Genomic DNA, 12,218 nt, shown 5'->3' with positions numbered 1-12,218 from the left:
ACATTTGATGGCCATGTGGCCATAATCACTAGGTATGACAGTAAACAAGCTGTTAATGTCCAGGGGTACTAGTAAAAAATTTGTATCATTTACTGTCAATAAATGTTCATGTAAAGCTGTTACAAAATGTGCGGTATCCCTTAAAATCCTTGGTATAGAGACCAGTCCTAATTTCAGCCTAGATTTGATCCAAATTGAGGCATTCTTAGTGGCCCATCCCCTGCCTGATACTATAGGTCTAAGTGGAGGGCTCAGTAAATCCTTATGTATCTTAGGTAAAGCCTTGAACACAGGAATAGTCGGAAAATAAATCCATATAAAATTAAACACTTCCTCATTTAGTGACCCATTATGTTTCAATTCAACTAAATAATGCTTTAAATTATTCATTATTACCCTCATGTCCAAAACAGAAATAAGATAATAGGTTGAATGATCACCCAACAACCTCATAACCTTCTCATGATAGAATGCAAAATCCATTACTACCACCACTCTGCCTTTATCTGTGGATTTTATCACTATATCCTTATTTTTCATTAATAGCTCCAAAGTATGTTTCTCTTCTAATGTTAAATTCTGATATTTCCATCTTTGTTTATTATTAACATAACTAGCTGTTTCAGTTTCACACATCCTTAAAAATGTCTCTATTATTGGATTTACTCAACTATTGTTTGTTATTCGATATTGTGATTTTTGACCTATGTCTGTATATGTACTCTTCTTGCTTGTGATACTTGTAGTTGGAGATTTTCTCCTTGGGTCTCCACTGAAAAAGGGCGACTTAGAACCCAGTCCGACTAACCTTGTTACAAAATGTTAAAGGGAGAGTGTCAACAATGCAGCTTCTAAAACACTTCATTTTTTTTCCTCACCAGTGCATACTTTAAGTTGTGTTTAGTGGATCTGTGTTACTAAATCTGCACTTTTCTCTCCTTATTTTGTGCAGTTTCACTGTTTTTACTTCAGGAGCATCCCGGTCTCAGTCTGGACAGATAATACCACCCACATTGTGATGTCATCGTTCACACCCCTCTCCCCACCGTCATATCTTTAAATATGACTCCACTTGATCTTTTCCATGATTGTTTTTATTCCATAGGGAAAAGTAACTCAACTGTGCTTTGGTTCTGGTCATGACTGGCTCTGAGACAGAAACTTATTTACCAAGTTTAGTAATTTCACTGGCAATAAGTTCAATGCACAAATCATAGTTGCAGAAAAAAAAACACTTTTGTAATGTTGATCACTATATCACTTCATATGATCAGTTTTTAAGTATTATGTTGTATTGATTGAAACTTTAATCGGAAACCAGCCTTTGTAAAACAAGAAACTTGGAAACTGTGATATATGGCATTATTGACTGACTGTAATCTTCAGTGATATACCAGGAAATCATAACTGCTGTTAAAGGCAAGATGAAGACATGAGCCGGAATCATGAGCGTTACATTATATCAAAATAGTTGAGAGGTGTACTGCCAATATTTCAGTTGCCGATGCTAGATCAGTATACCTCTCAACTTTATGATTTAATTTAACTTGGCTTATATCTTCACCTTGCCTTTAGCAGCATTCATGATTTCCTGGTTGCTGCTGCTTAAAGGCAGAGGGGTTTTCTTCCTTATTTCCCCAATTCAGGGCATTGGAATTAGATCATATAATGGTAGTGTTTACAGTTTTTTTTCCCACAGTCTGTGGCTTTTGGATTGGAAGAATTACTAGACAATTGAGTTTTTCTTACTATAGTGTTATCCACGAACTTGCCTTTGTTTTAGGAAACTGCTCCCCAACACCACAGCTAGGTAGGTGTTTGCTCTGTGTACCAGTTCGCTGTCAAGATTGCCTCCTCCTTATTGCCGGTCTTTCGGCTTTTCCCGGTTAGGGGTCACCACAGCGGAACTCCGGTCCGCTAATGATTGGCAGTAGATTTTCATGAACGCTGAGGTGCCACAACCTTCAATGAAGGCACGCCCATTTATGCATGTCTTTGGAATGCCCACCCAACCGCGGGGAGGACATGCAGACTCCACACAGAAGGCACTCCCCGCACTCTAGCCAAGAATCAAACGGGAGAACTTCTTGCTGTGAGGCAATAACTCTACCGCTGCACCACCGCGGATTTGTTCCTTGTTGACTGATGATTTTTGATTATTATTTCCATTCATGCATTGCTTGTGAAAACTTATAGGTGTGGATGAGGGATTGCAATACTCTTATTCTTGGCTGGAGAATTGTAAGCATAATGCATGCATTAGTTACAACTTTTTGGGGAATATAAATAGCTATATCTTTTTATAGTTAAATAGTAAACTTTTGAGACATATTAATTGTTCTTATATTTTATGATTTTAGCAAGTAGTCAGAGATATTGTAATGGTAAGTAGCATCCCTTACCTTTTTGCAACTTATTTGTGCATTCTGTTATTTTGCCATGTTTGCACGACAGTTAATAATATTGTCATCTTCAGTCAATAGTGGGTCAGTTCTGTAAATGTAGTGTAACGGTGTTAAAGTACTTATTCCTCTTATTGATCATGACTATTTACTTTATGTATGACCCATCTCTTATTGTGGATTGCACACTTTTCAGAACCTCTCCCAGAAGAAATAGTAGAAACTACCTGAAGTACAGGTTTGCACTGTGGTTAGTATGGCAACTGCGGTCTCTACGTATTTGTTTGAGGATTTATAATCTTTAAACGTATTGATAAAAGTTTGCTTATTTTATTATGTCTGATGTTTTTTCATCTTTGCAGTTGTTGGAGATCAGTATGGTTCTTTATGCCTTGTTATAATCTGGTGAGAGTCCATTTGCTGATGCTGGTGTGCTGGACTTTCTTCTCTGGCATTCTTGGCATGACTGGGACTCTAAGGCAATTCATAAGGGGTATAGCAAGATTTTATTTTTCAAAATAAACAAGTACAAGTTCTGCACCCCCCTAAACCCACATCAGTAGTGGCTCACCCCCTAATTGCAGTCAGAGCTGGTCTTATGTGAAATGGAGCCCTACTCAAGGAACACTATGCACCCTCTATCCTCCAGTACCCCTCCCCCATATTTTTGCATAATTTCCTCCCCATACTATATAGACTTTTTTTTCCTTCCAAACGTACTTTCATAATCTTTTTCTTTTCTTTAAATCCTTTCAAGACAGTGTAACTTTCCAGAACTTCACTAAAACAACTGTGGAGGAAATAAATTAAGGTGAGGTGGCCTTCATAATCCATAGTGGTCTATATGTTCTGTGGTGTGTTCCAACCTTTTGATCTAGTGATGGTCTGAACAAAAATAATAACTGTGGAAAGAAATTTGGTATTTACTCATTTCTTTCTTGGAAAAAATAAATTGTGCCACATGCCTGGAATGGACGCATGTATCTTATCTTGGAGTAGTACCTATCTCCTTAACTCCCCAAAAATGAGGTAATCACCTTCTGTGTGTCCCACTGCTGTTAGATCAGGATGAACATGAAAGAAAAAATTACCATGGTCAGATATGTTGCAGCTGCCTACATATACATTGCACCCCCCAAAAGAAAACCATCCATCTTTTCTGTGCCCCTGTGATGTGATGTCAGATTGCTCTATTTGTTCTCCCCCTTTCATTGCATAGTAACATATTTTATCAAGCTTGTTACTGCCAGCCATATACAAACAGAATGCTTCATTACCGTTCTTTCCAAAAGATAGCCACCTACATATGTCTCTCATCTGATAGTGAGACAAGTGGAAAAAATAAGCAAGCAAACAAAAAAACAGAACAGCCAAAGTCACAGTAACGTGTAATGTATTTCAATTTATTTGCTCTAGACAGTACAGTGTTCCTAGAAAAGCTAATCTGACCTGTACATACCTCTATGGTTTGATTGTGATGAAGAGTAAAGAAATGGGGACACAACTGTCAACAGTTCTCACTCAAGAAGGTATGGGTTTACACTAGCTGGTGTCCAGGGCAGATGCCTTTGTCAAAATTCACTTACACAGCCTGGAGTATGGAGGCCACCAGGTTCTCCGAAGCTCTGAGGGTCTAGATGTTTTGCTGTGCATTTTAGGCCTTATTTTGAAACATAATGACATGTTTACTAAACTGTTGTATCACTACAGAGAAGAGTTTCCTCAACTAAGGACAACGATAAGGCATTCTTTAGTTAGAGAGACCCAGAGTTGTGCCAAACTGGTAGTTAATGATACCACATATACTGAGCCTGTGGACATAGCTAACCTGTTGGCTGATAGGTTCTGGGAAAACTTCATGCCCCTGTTCTCGCCACACATACCCCATGATATCCCTACCACCTGTCCCCTTCCTTGTATCTCTAAAGAGCAGAGCCTAAACACTCTCTCTAAGGCCAAAAACACAGCATCTATGCATCCTGATTACATCCCAGGCTGCATCCTACATGGGCTCTAACAAGAATTAGCAACACCGTTGGGTACTCTTTTCAATCATAGTCTAAGCATTGGCTTCATCCCAGCTGAATGGTAAATGGCCACCTTTATTCACTTGCACAAAGGTAGTGCTTCCACTGACCCTGGGAACTATAGACCTACTAGCCTGACTAGCCTTATCTGCAAGGCCATGGAGTGAATCATCATAGACCCCGTCATCAAAGATATATTTAATCTCCAAACACTTCATCCTATTCAGTTTGGATTTGCCAAAGGGACATCATGCCTGATAAACCTGGTGGACTCCTTTGAGACAGTCACCAAGGCCCTGGATGAGGGGAAATCTGTGCATACAGCCTGCCTAGACTTAGCCAAGGCTTTTGACACTATGTCCCACTCAGGCATCACTGACAAACTCACCTAGCTGGGTATCACCCCTTATATCATTAAATGGGTCGCTAACTGGCTCACTGATAGAACACACATAGTCAAAATAGGGAAATCCACCTCCAACTGCAGACCTGTAACCAGTGGTGTTCCACAGGGATCAGTCCTGGGATGTCTACTGTTTAGAATCTATTTCTCTGAAATACAAGTAAAAACTAAAGGTCTGTGGCTGACAAAGTTTGGTGATGACTGCAAACTGGGAGTGGTCATATAATCTCCAGATGAGGTCAACATCCTACAAGAGGGTCTTATACAAACAAATGATTGCTGCCAAAGTCATGACCTTCAACTCAATGAAAAAAATGTATTATCATCTCTTTCAGAAAGAGTGATGTTTCTGGTAACTACCACATCAATAGCAACACCCTAAGTACGCCTGGGCACACAGGTTGGCAGCAACCTTAACTTTGATCACCATGTCTCCACAGTGGTGAGAAGGGCATTATGCATTGCTCATCTCATAAGTAAGGGCATTGTCTCCAGAAAAAAAGTTATAACTTCTTTGTACTCTTCCTTCATCAGGTCAATAATCGAGTACAACGTCCCTTTTGGTATGTACATTTCCAAGCACATGCAGCAATTGAAGAGACCACAAAAGTTCCTCACAAGGAAAATTCAAGGTCTTTAGCATCTGTGCTATGTGGGTCATCTGAAATCACTGTCACTTTATTCTGTTTTATACAGACTACTCAGAGGCCATCTCTATCTTGCATATAAGGCAATCTCTGACCCTGCTTTATTGGAAATGCGGCATATCCGCAAGTCAAATGGTACATGTGTTACTCACTCTAAAGACCATAGCTGGTATGTGACATTAATAAAAACTGCTGGAGGGACAGATTTGTCTCCCAGAGGTTAATGCACCTTTGGAACAGACTCCTACTTCATGCCAAACAGAACACTCCATTGGCCCTCTTCAAATCCAATCTGGATGATTGGACGGGTAACCATAAATTCACCCTGGGGGTTCCTTCTATGTCCCTCTTGGACAGATGCAATGGGTGCTGACCATGGAAATAAAGGTAGAACTTGGCTAGGCTTGTAAGGGCCCTAGGGCCATTAGCCTAGTAACTTCCTATGATTCTATTAGCACATCATTATGTGTGCATAAACTGTGGCAGGTGTTTGCTGCTACATTTTTAAAGTGCTAAAAGTTTTTTTTTTCTCTTCCTAACTTCTAAGATGTTTTGTGCCCCATGTGTAGACTGTAGCAGTAGCAAACTGTTACTACAGTTTGAAAGGAGATGAGCTATTTTTTCTTTATCTTCCCACAGGTAAGGGCAGCAGAATTTATGCACTTTAGTACCGAATATGTGGCATAAACATTTTTGCAGCTGTTTGCTGTTACATTTTATAGGAGACATTCCCTCGGATTTACTAAACATCCATGCAGGACTAGTTTAGTCCTGCACGGAAGCATCCATTTAGGAGCAGGATGGCAGCAAGCCATGCATAGTAATGAAGGTGCACTGGCCGAGCTCCTAGGCTTACACAGAGCCTGTACGAGTGCAGGGGGTATGTCTGAGAGCAGAGCTCTCAGAATAAACATGCCCCTGCAATGTTGAACAGCAGAAGCTGTTAAAAAAATAGCAAGATCACTCATAGGTGTCTCCATATCCCCACCAACAGACCCCCATGTGTACAACAGCAACAGAACATATAAATTAAAAGAAGAAACCCATCTATAGCTTTTAAAACACCAGTCAAAGCTAACCGTAGGTGCGTGGGTGTGCCCATCGCTTAGCTATGGTTAATGTAGCTGAAACAGCAAAAGGAGAACTAAAAGCAGGATATGTGCAAAGGAAGCAATACAGCAATATTGTAGTGGGCAGAGCATTTGCCTCATGAGCAGTCAATCCCGGTTCGAGTCCCACCACAGTACATTCTATTTCCATGTTAAAGCAGTGTTGTGATCAATATATTTAGCTGTATAACCTAATAAATAACATATATGTGTGAACTGGAGTAGTAAGCAGTGTAATGAATGATAACCCCATACACTTATATATATGTGTGTGTGTGTGTGTGTGTGTGTGTGTGTGTGTGTGTGTGTGTGTGTGTGTGTGTGTGTGTGTGTGTGTGTGTATATATACACAGATATATATCTATGATATGCGACAGCACATAAGAATGACATATATGACCACAGGTACCACCACTGGGGGTGAGGGGTCTCGATCAACATACGTGTTACACATACCAATATCCCCTCCATAGCCAAACAGGTGAAACATACAAACAAAGTAAATAAACCACTGCTTCCCAAACCACAGGCAGGATGTTACCAGTGGGTGAAACATTGTGGACCTGCTAAGTCTAATCTAGAAACAAAGACAGGGACAACCCAAAAATTCTTGGGTATTTGGATTCCCATCATTACACTGACTCATCAAGGCATGACATGTATGTACTCGGACTACAAGGTTGGGAAAGCCTGAAGACCCATGGGTCGAGACAATGTACGAGATGGGTCCCGAGAAGTGGAGAGTGGGCAGTGTGTAGTGGTGTGTCTGCAGATGAGGAGTAGATGGGAACTATCGGTATGAAATTATGGGTTGAGGCATGCAAGTGTTGGCTGGAGCAGTTCTAATCGGACCGCCTCATGAATGTAAGCAATAGTGCGAATTGGGCAGAGCAGTTGCCTATGAGCAGGCATCCCAGTATGAGTCCCACTGCAGCACAGTCTATTTTACATGGCAAAGCACATTATAACCAGATTTGTTGTTGCAAAACTCACTAAATAACACCAAAGAACACATGGTCACAGCACCCCACTGTAGGCATGTAAGCCGTTCTAACTGGTATCACAACTTATTATTGTTGTTCTCATCCCCACACAGGGGTGAGAGTGTCCAAATCTACCTCCAGATTCAGTACATATACACAGTTGTAACTGTAGAAGAAATAACCAGCTGTGGACCTTCCCTTCAGCCTTCCTGCACATCCCTGGCTATTTCCCCTACTATCTTTCCCTCTTTGTGCCCCTTTAACACCTATCAACCCCTTTTTCATTTCTATTAAAGTTTAAAGTAACAATTAGGTGCACCCTCTTCCCAAACTATATTGGCAGAATCTGGAACTCCCTACCTGCATCTATTACCTCAGCAGTTTCAAAGGTCACATGTAAATAACACTTGAAGGAACACCTCAAGCACACTTGGATCAGAACATGCTCAACACCTGGCTAAATCCTCCCCCCACCTTACACTCTATACCCCTACATCAACTACTGAAACTGACATCTCTTGTCCTGCCTTGCATACATATCCCAACATCCTTTAATCCTTCCCTATTGCTCCCCTACCAATTATTCCCACAGCCTACTCTACAGTTACAATGTCTTCCCCTCATTACAATGTCTCCCCCTCTACCTACCTACCTACTCCTTCACTATTCTCTTCTACTCTACCACACAGGTATGGAATAACTAAACCTAACCTGAATACCTGAGTGTAACCTATCCAGAACTGTTAAACTGGAATCTAACTACACCTTAAACTGACCTTTGTCAACAGTCATACCTGACATGTAAACCTGATCTAAGCATGAATAATACCTACATGTTAACGTAAACTAAGCATGAAGAATATGTTACTTAGCTATGTTAAGTCTGTTACTCTCTATGAATGTGAACACCTCTGTATTACTTGTAATGAGTAGCTGGGTTTTACTGTGGAGCTTTACACCCCAGGCCACTGCTGAAAATGGACAAGCATCCAGTCGGATTTTCCCGATCAACAAATGTAAAATAAATACATAAAGTAGTGTGGGGATAAGTGGGAGTAAGTGGGATTAAGCCTGTTTGTGCAGTGGTAAGCAATGCCTACACTGGTTAAGCAATGTGCAAGCTAACTCAGTGTAAGACGCCATAAACAGAGGTCAGCATTGCTTACCCTCGAGCTAGCAAGTGCATACTTGCTTACAATTGCACAAAAGTGCCTTAGTCACTCTGTAGCCAACAGCTCTCATCCTGCCCAGCAATAAAATAATCTGGCAGATACACATACAGCTGCGGTTATCACAAACATATCATCCAGCACAGTCATTCAACAGTATAGCAAATGTATGTAAGTATGTAGATTAATACCAGCAACCATTTGTACATTGCTCAATTACAGTATTTTGAGCAGTCTATGTGTAACATGAAAACAGTGCCTGTCCAATCATACTGTCAGAACAGTAGTCTTGCATAATACTTAAGAGAATAATAAAAAACGGTGCATGTTGAGAGGGTGTGTGGGTGTGCTTCATGCACATAATGTCAAACCTAGGACGTCGTTTCCGCGGAACTGGAAGATGAGGCTGACCAGGTGTGCGAGCAAACCGCTGCTTCTCAAACCCCTGGCAGGGTGCTACCAGTAGGAGAAACAGTGTAGACCAGCTAGGTCTAATCTTGACACAACAACAGGCCCATCCCTGTCGGGACGAACCAAAAATTGTGAGTCACATTGATATTTGCACCAATATCAGAGTACGATCACGGCAAGGCTCATACGTACATGGACTAAACGGATGAAGAGACTGCAGAAGCTTGGGTTGAGACAGTATACTGGATGAGTACCGAGACATGCAGAGAGGGCAATGTGTGCAGGTGTGGTATGGCTGGGCTAGCTACTGGAGAATGGATGGTTGCTGTGTACGTGGAGCATGGGTATGGGGAAGGAACCATGGGTAGGACATTATGGAAGAAATATGCAAATGATGCAGCACAGCAATAGTGTAGTGGGCAGAGCATCTGCCTAATGAGCAGGCATTCCTGGTTCGAGTCCCACTGTAGCACAGTATATTTTACATGGCAAAGCACATTATAACCAATAGTTCTGTTGCAAAACCCACTAAATAACATCTATATATGAACTGGAGTACTGCAAGAAATGCACATGTGAAGTATCAGTGTCAGAATGAATAAGGCACTAGTAAGCAAGTTTAAGCACAAATAAGCAATAGTAAGCCTATGTAAGCACTAGTAAGTGGGCTTAAGCCTGTTTGCATGGCGGTAAGCAATGACTACACTGGTTAAGCAAATCTGAAGCTAACACCCTGTAAGCAGATGTAATGGCAGGTTAGCAGTGCTTACCTCCGCACAAACCCACTAACAACTGACTAAACGTGCCTTAACTACTCTGTATCCAGCGGCCCTTTTTCTGCCCAGCAGCAAAATAAATGGCCTCTGCTGCACTCAAACACAGAACCCCACACACCATAGGCAAAGTGATTTACCACTATGCCATGCCAGATATACATAACCCTGATGTATTCAAAACATATCAACCAGCCCAGTCATTCAACAGTACAAAGAATGTAATCCAACATGTAAATGTATTTGTTTGAGTAAATATAGTAATATCTAAACAGATACAACATATCAATAGATGTAGATATCTATATCTATATATATATATATATATATATATATATATATATATATATATATATATATATATATATATATATCCATAGTAATATATGCATATATATATGGCCACACCTCTGTAGATAGCAATGGTAGATTGACAAATACAAATATGTCCACATGCACCGTTAATGGGGTTGAGATGCCCCAAACAATATACATCATGTACGAATAGGCATACCCCCCACAGCCAAACACGTCCGCCCTGCAATACACTAAAGTGTTACAGATCACATAAGCAGCACCTGACATGACATGTGCACAACATGTAAAGAGTACTACAACCCACCTGTATGATGTCAGGCCAGTATTGGCAACATATCATGCAGTACAGTGTGGCTCCCATAGGAGATGTAACATATGGAAGTTATCAACGTCTCCAGGATACAGATACACAGATACATATATGCAGATGCAGATATACATATCTATATAGATATATCTATATATATAGATATACATGTGACTACACAGACACATGCAGAGATATGTACAGTAAGATACATATGTAGAAGGTGCACACAATACGGAACAGCCACCATGCCTACAGTTGACACCTTAACAAGTGGACACTGTATGGGCCACCCATACAAATGACAATCATTGCCTGCAACATATGCTCACAGAGAGGTTATAGGGTAAAACACCACACACAGGTTTGCAGAAATGGATTACTTTCATTTGCATACTATTACAGTTCTATATGCCATGTATTATAGCTGTTCAGACACTGACATCCATATAAACAGAGTAATGCAACTGTGAAACCGTTATACTAATACAGTAGTCTGGAAAGGTTCACAATTGTTGCTGTCCAGGCCAAGCCCTTCATATTGTACAATAGTAAAGACAGACTGGGCCACAGGATACCAAACAATCAACAGTAAGTAATGCAGGTGTATAGCTCAGCAGCCTCTATCTACACTCTGTACAAAATCACTAGGTGGTAACAACTTCAGTTGACCAAATGGTATGTAACTGTTACATAACAAGGTATAACTAACACCATCACAAGTACACTGACAAACAGAACAATCTGTATGACAGGAGGCAGTAGGCCTGCATTAACCTGATTTATGAAAGTAATGTAAATATAGGTGAAGTGTATGGTACTGTACATCCAGATACCTTAAGGCAGCTCACCCCTAATACCCCCACATTTTGTAACAGCCTAGGTCATTTATGGTGCATCCCCCCCAGACTCAATAATACAGGGCCATATACCACTGTTATATACACTGGCCTCTGGAGTGCATAAGGGCACACATGTATTGTGCAGGTGAAGCCCACACATATATGACCTCAGCCCCACAGTATGTGTGTGGGATAGAACAGCAATGGACTGATGGCAGCAATGGCAGTGTGATATACTCACAGCCCACTACAGAACAACCCCTGACAGCATGTCATATGTGCAAAGCTTGGTATGTAGGTGGAGGACAGAGGCTGGAACCCAGGCCCATATGTGGAAAACTGTTGCCATACACTAAGCAAGTCACTGGTGTCACAGGATAGTCTGCAACATGCCCTTAGTCAGGAAATTGAGGTTAGAAACAGAAATGGATGTATCCATGTACTGATAGCACTCAACACACACACTGCCACTGAAATTTCAGACACAGCACTTGTGTGGACAACAGACATAATGTGATAGGCACACCTCTGGCCACCAAGAGGATAGGCCCACAGGTGTGAGCTATGCAGACAGACTGCATTCCAAGGTAAACTGGTATGTACACACATACCCTGTAACACCAGTACTATACAAAGCATAACACACCTCTACTCACACTCTGTCTGTAGTTCTGGAACCTCCTACAAATATGTAGCTGGCCTGAGTGTGCCGGTTCCCTGTAAGAGGTATTGCTACCTGCTGTCTGTAACACTGATGCCCACACACAGAAAGAATGTCCATCGCACAGGAAAGGTAAAGGGACCACGCCCGCATGATGTGGGGATTC

The sequence above is a fragment of the Protopterus annectens genome, chromosome 5.part1 (genome assembly GCF_019279795.1).
Source record: "Protopterus annectens isolate FY-2018-M chromosome 5.part1, PAN1.0, whole genome shotgun sequence".
In the NCBI taxonomy this organism is placed as follows: Eukaryota; Metazoa; Chordata; order Ceratodontiformes; family Protopteridae; genus Protopterus; species Protopterus annectens.
Note: the sequence above shows the minus strand (reverse complement) of the source record.